Source organism: Rhinolophus sinicus, chromosome X (genome assembly GCF_036562045.2).
Source record: "Rhinolophus sinicus isolate RSC01 chromosome X, ASM3656204v1, whole genome shotgun sequence".
NCBI classification, from domain to species: domain Eukaryota; kingdom Metazoa; phylum Chordata; class Mammalia; order Chiroptera; family Rhinolophidae; genus Rhinolophus; species Rhinolophus sinicus.
This window is the reverse complement of record NC_133768.1, coordinates 47961575-47967981: the sequence shown is the minus strand read 5'-3', so window position 1 is coordinate 47967981 and position 6407 is coordinate 47961575. Positions and strand designations below refer to the sequence as shown.

The 6407-nt window shown below is 39.8% G+C and overlaps 1 pseudogene; it reads right to left on the bottom strand.

Moving 5' to 3' along the window:
• Positions 1-2824: 2824 nt before the first annotated feature.
• LOC109435609 (pleckstrin homology domain-containing family A member 5) lies at positions 2825-6097 on the bottom strand (annotated as a pseudogene).
• Positions 6098-6407: the final 310 nt, after the last annotated feature.

Here is a 6407-nt window from a genome sequence, read left to right as displayed (position 1 = left end):
GAAACCATTGACAAAATAAAGAGGCCACCAACTGAATGGGAGAAGATTTTTGCAAACAGTGCCTCCGATAAGGGGCTAGTATCCAGAATATACAAGGAACTCATGCAACTCAACAACAAAAAACAAACAACCCAATTGAAAAATGGGCAGAGGACTTGAAGAGACATTTCTCCAAAGAGGACATACAAATGGCAAATAGACATATGAAAAAATGCTCAACATCACTAATCATCAGAGAAATGCAAATCAAAACCACAATGAGATATCACCTCACCCCAGTTAGAATGGCTATCACCAATAAAACAAATAGTATCAAATGTTGGAGAGGCTGTGGAGAAAAAGGAACCCTCATACACTGTTGGTGGGAATGCAGACTGGTGCAGCCGTTATGGAAGGCAGTGTGGAGGTCCCTCAAAAAATTACGAATAGAATTGCTATATGACCCAGCAATCCCTCTCCTGGGTATCTACCCAAAAAATCTGAAAACATTTAGAGATAAAGACACGTGTGCTCCAATGTTCATTGCAGCTTTGTTTACAGTGGCCAAGACATGGAAACAACCAAAATGTCCTTCGATAGATGAATGGATAAAGAAGTTGTGGTATATACACAATGGAATACTATTCGGCGGTAAGATGATATAGGAACATTTGTGACAACATGGATGGATCTTGAGAGATTAATGCTGAGCGAAACAAGTCAGACAGTAAAAGCAGAGAACCATGTGATTTCACTGATATGTGGTATATAAACCAAAAACAACAAAAGAACAATACAAACAAATGAGAAACAAAAACTCATAGACACAGACAATAGTTTAGTGGTTACCAGAGGGTAAGGGGGGTGGGGGGTGGGGGGTGGGAGATGAGGGTAAGGGGGACCGAATATATGGTGAAACCCTGTACCTTACTTACAGAAATTTTTCTTAACTTCTTACAAGGAAAACATTTTTAAATGATGAATGAATGTTGAATTTCATCAAATGCTTTTTGGTAACTACAAGATGATTATATTTTTCATTTCTTTTATTAATATTCTAAATTATATCAATAGATTTTCTAATCTTGAATCATTCTTGTATTCCTGGGGTACATCCTATTTGGTTGTGATGTATTATTCTTTTACTATACACATAACGATGTATTTGACTGGATAATATTCTATTTAGCATGCTTTCATCTATGCTTATAAATAAAGATGGCTTATAGCATTATTTTCTGTTATCCTTTTCTGATTTTGCTATCAGACATAAGAATAGATGCATCTGAGTAGCTCTCAAGCTCTTACTATATACTCTGAAAGAATTTGCATACTAGGAGTTAACTGTTTCTTAACAGTTTTTTGGGGTCGTACTTTGAACCAGATTTTTATACTGGGGTGTTCAAGCTTTCTAGTTTTTCTTGGATCCATTTTGGATATATTTCCTCTCTGGAAAAGTGTTCTCTTTTGAAGATTTTGATGTCAAATTGCTAAGATTCTCTTTTGAGATTTAAAAAATTCTCTACTATATTACTAGCTTTGTACACTATTTAATTCTTAGTATTGTTTATTCCTAACTTCTTTCTTTTCTCATGATCATTTATGCCCAGGTTTGTTCCTTTCACTAGTCTCTTCAAAGAACATTTTTGGTCATCATCTCTCTGTTTTGTATGTATTATCTTTCATTAATTTAATCTTTATTCTTTGTTATTTCTTTACTCTTCCTCCTCCTATTTTCTGGCTTTTTCTTTTTTTAGCTTCATGTTTAGTTTTTTAAAAAAACCTTGTGGTTGAGAGCCCACTGGCCCATGTGGGAATCAAACCGGCAGCCTTTGGAGTTAGGAGCATGGAGCTCTAACCGACTGAGCCACCGGGCTGGCCGCTTTGGGTTCATCTTGTTTGGGACTCTCTGTGCTTCCTGGGCTTACATATCTATTTCCTTCACCAGGTTAGGGAACTTTTTTCATAATGACTTCTTCAAATAGGTTTTCTATTCTTTTTTTTCCTCTCTCTCTTCTCCTTCTGGTATTCCTATGATATGAATATTGGTATGCTTAATGTTGTCCAAGAGGCCTCTTAAACTATCCTCATCTTTTTGTATTCTTTTTTCTTTTTGCTGTTATGATCGAGTGTTTTCTGCTACCTTATCTTCTAAATCACTGATTTCATCTTCTGCTTCATCTAATCTACTCTTGATTCCCTGTAATATATTCTTCATTTCAGTTATTGTGTTCTTTACTGCTGTCTTTTTTATGTTTCCTATCCACAGGCAAAATAATCCCTTCGTAGTCACCAAAAACTGTTACCAAACTGAAGAGGTTTGGTTTCTCTCCACACATGAATGCCAATAGAGACAAGAACAGGAGTTTGCAGCAAAGAAAGTAGAGGTTTAGTCTAGTAAATGGCACCAAGCCCCAAAACACAAGTATGCTAGCACTCAAAGACCTGGCTCTTTGGTCGCATGTAAGTTACAGATTATATAGGTCAAAATCACAAGATGCAATGGGTTTGGGGTTCAGAATCGTGGAGGGAGCTGATTGGTTGGAGGTGAGGTAAGGGTAATGAATCATTTCTTCGGGTCTTGAGGACAGTTCTGAGGTCTTCTCCAGCATCTCTCTGTCTGGTCTCATGGGAAAGTAGCCAGGGTTTTTTCCACCTTAGGGCTCAGGAACTGAAACATAACTTAGGTCAAGATGTTATCTTTAGCCTACCAGAGGTCCAGACCATGTGACCCTTAGTCAGGTTGGAGCTACTGTCTGCTGCCTTAGGGGTTGCTGATAATCAGGGGAAAGGCTAGGTTGCTGAGGGGTATATATATATAGAGAGAGGCATATGCTTTCTAAAACTAGGATTTAAAGCTAAATTTAATCAAAGCTGTAAGGACCGTGGGTTTCAGAGGGACTAGTTCAACAGGAAAGTAGGAACTTTTAGCTGAAGTTTCTATTTCTGAAACAGGTTCTTGTTTTACTTCTCCATTAGATTCATCAACTTCTGCCACAGTTGTTCACTTTGGTTCACTCTTGTAGAGTCTATAATCTGGATCACAGTGAGTTCCATTTCTTGTATATCCTTGAACTTGATGAATCTTCTTTTCTTCAGGGAGATGGACTGGCCCCCTTCTATAACAGAACAAGTAGCTGCTATCACTGGGCAGAGGGGGTTTATGGGAGGCTGCTCTGTAAAGCCATGGACTAAGGAAGTGGAGGACAAGGTGTGACTACTTCCTCTTCCTCATTTTTATGCTTAACTGTTAAGGAAGGCTTTGATACTACCATACCATAGTGCCTCTTTGCTATTTGTGTTTACTTAGTCCTTCCATGACATCTGGAATTCTCCAAAGTTCTTTCTGAATCTGTTCACACTGAATTCTTGCTGATTCAGTCTGAACTTCACCAAGACGATCTAGCTGCTCTACCATCTGGTTCCTGGTAACAGTTACATGATATTCTAACATATCATATTCTCTCCATGCTCCTTCCAGTTCATCATTTGCTCGAAAGAGTTCTCGACATGTACCAAGCAGTCCACTTTGTAAGTCATCCCTCTGTAATACCACAGGCTGCTGCATTATCTACATTCATTTCTATCTCTTGGCTGGCTGACAGCAAAGCTTGCTCAAGCTTGTATTTCTCCTTGTGGAGTTGCTGAAGTTTCTCTTACAGGGCATGTACCACTTTATCTTGTTCACATAGGTGGCTTAATATGGCATCAATGCTTACTTCTTCAGGTCTGAATTTTTATAATGTTCTTCTGCATTCATCTTGTATTCCATTTTGCCCTGCAGACTCTGGGGACTAACTGTAAAGCTAGGCCAGCTGGCACTGACCTCCTGTCAGGCACATAGATATGCTTGGGGTGATGGATCGTCTTGTGCCTGTGGTTTATCATCACATCTCCTCTCTGAATTGGTAAAGACAGTTATAATCTGTAAGTTTACTGAGAGGAGTATCCCTGATAAGCAGCTACTGACCCATGGGAAGGTGATATGAGAATAGAGTACATTGTTTGGTTATAAATATTAACCGTGATTTTAGGACTGGTCAATATACTATGATGAGGGAGTGTGCTCTGCTTATTATAAAACTGATACTGCTGCCATTCATAGAGCTGCCACATTGTGGTATCTCTCATTAATCTTCATTTTTCTTCTTCTCGAGGTCCTACTGTTTTATCATGAATGGAAAGGGTTACACTGCAGATACTTTCATGCTTGGCCTTGCTGTTTCTTGGGAGTGTTCTACAACCTTCAGGATAGCGGGCCATAATCTGGGCTCTGTGGCTTGGCATATTTCCTGCCAATATTTGGTGAGAAATTACTCCCCTGGTTTCTTCCTCATGACCCCTCTCCTGTATTTTAATCCACTGTTCCAACTGTTGCATCGAATTGGTTCTCTGTATGACTTGATCAGCCTCTGTATGTAACAGCTCTGTATTTGGGTGATTTCCACCTCTAAGATCTGCCAGGCTAACATTGACTGTTTTGTTCTCTGAACTATTCACATTGACTGGCCTATATTGTCCAGTCTGAGCTGGGCGTGATGACCCACTCTTATATTCAGGTGGTGGAGAATTCAACTTTACACTATTAATTTTTTTAAATATCTATCTTGACTATCCTTCTTCAAGCCATGTTTTTCAGCTTCAAATGCTTTTTTTTTCTTCGTTTTTGCTTATTTCCTTGTTTTTCTGGTTATTTTGGACCTCTGGTTTAATTAGCAATCTATGGTTGGGAAAGTTATTGATTTATTTAGCTGGTTCATTTTCAGATGTAATCTTGCCCACTGTTTTCACAGGTTCTATCTGTACCAGGGCAACATCCAGCATGGCTTTCATCCACAACTCCATCTCCTTTCCTGTATCAGTACAGAAATAATAGGTCCGCATGTTTGGATGGGCTGCCTTAAAAGCATATTTGCGGGGCAGCCCGATGGGTCAGTTGGTTAGAGTATGAGCTCTTAGCAACAGGGTTTCCAGTTAAATTCCCACATGGGCCAGTGAGCTGCGCCTTCCACAACTAGATTGAAGACAACAAGCCACTGCTGAGCTGCCAGAGGAACGGCCGGATAGCTCAGTTGATTGGAGCATGAGCTCTTGGCAACAAGGTTGCCTGTTCAATTCCCGCATGGGATCGTGGGCTGTGCCCCCTGCAACTAAGATTGAGGACAGTGACTGGACTTGGAGCTGAGCTGCGCCCTCCACAACTGGATTGAAGGACAATGACTTGGAGTTGATGGATCCTGGAGGGGCACACTGTTCCCCAATATTCCCCAATGAAAAAATTTTTTTTAAATATTTGCAATTAATGTGATCCTCAGAGCTAAACATCGCTATTTGAAAACTAGGAAATAGTATGCTTCCCAAGATACCCTCTTTTATTTATTTATTTATTTATTATTTATTTATTTATTTTTAATTAGTTTCAGGTGCACAAGACAAAGCAAAACTTAGACGTTTATCATTTATATCCCTCACACTGTGTGAACCCCCCTCCCCCCATCTACTATCCCTCTGTACGTTCCCAAAACCTCTCACCTTCCCCTTATCCCCACCCCCCCACCCCTCTAGCAACCCTCTGTTTTTCCTCCATGTTTCCAAAACTGTCTCTGATTAGTTCGTTCACTTATTCTTTTCTTTAGATTCCGCATATAAGTGAGATCATATGGTATTTGTCTTTCTCTTTCTGACTTATTTCACTTAACATAATGTTCTCTAGGTCCATCCATGTTGTTGCAAATGGTAAGATTTCTTTCTTCTTTATGGCTGCGTAATACTCCATTGTATAAATATAGTGGTGAGCATAGCTGCCTTCCAAGATACCCTCTTATTTGTCATCTCTATAATAAAAGAGACAAAGGTCAGAAAGCATGAACCAGCGTTTCTTCCATAGCTTCATGCCAGTACTGTCCTGTTTTTAAAGCCAACCTCCTCTGGCCACAGGTGCATTGGGATTCCTTTTAACTGAATTTGATCTATTTCCAAACTTATGAACATTTTTTGAAGCCCATAAAGTTCTGCCTGCGGGGTTCATTGGATGCACTGCATAATCTGAACTCATGTTATAGTTAGAAGCTTCATTTATCATACTTATAGGTCGTTCCTTCTTTTCTTCAGATGTCATAGTTGGAACAATCTGTTCATTCACCACAAAAATAGAATTGTCCTGTTATGGCTGTCCTGTGACTGGATGTTTACAGGTCACTTTCCTTTCATTATGCTTTATATAGTATCTTGCACCTTCAAAAGTGTATGCTTCTTCCCAGTCAGTAGGCAAATCTGTGCTCTGCCACCAGTGGTATCTGGTGACCATGAACTCGCTGGTGACAGGGTGCAGTCAGGTGGTGCTCTTTGCCTCCCCGTTGATGAAGAAGAATCTGATGCTGCCGCCACCTTCTCCTACTGTCCTGTGGGAGAAGGGAGCAAAGGGACTG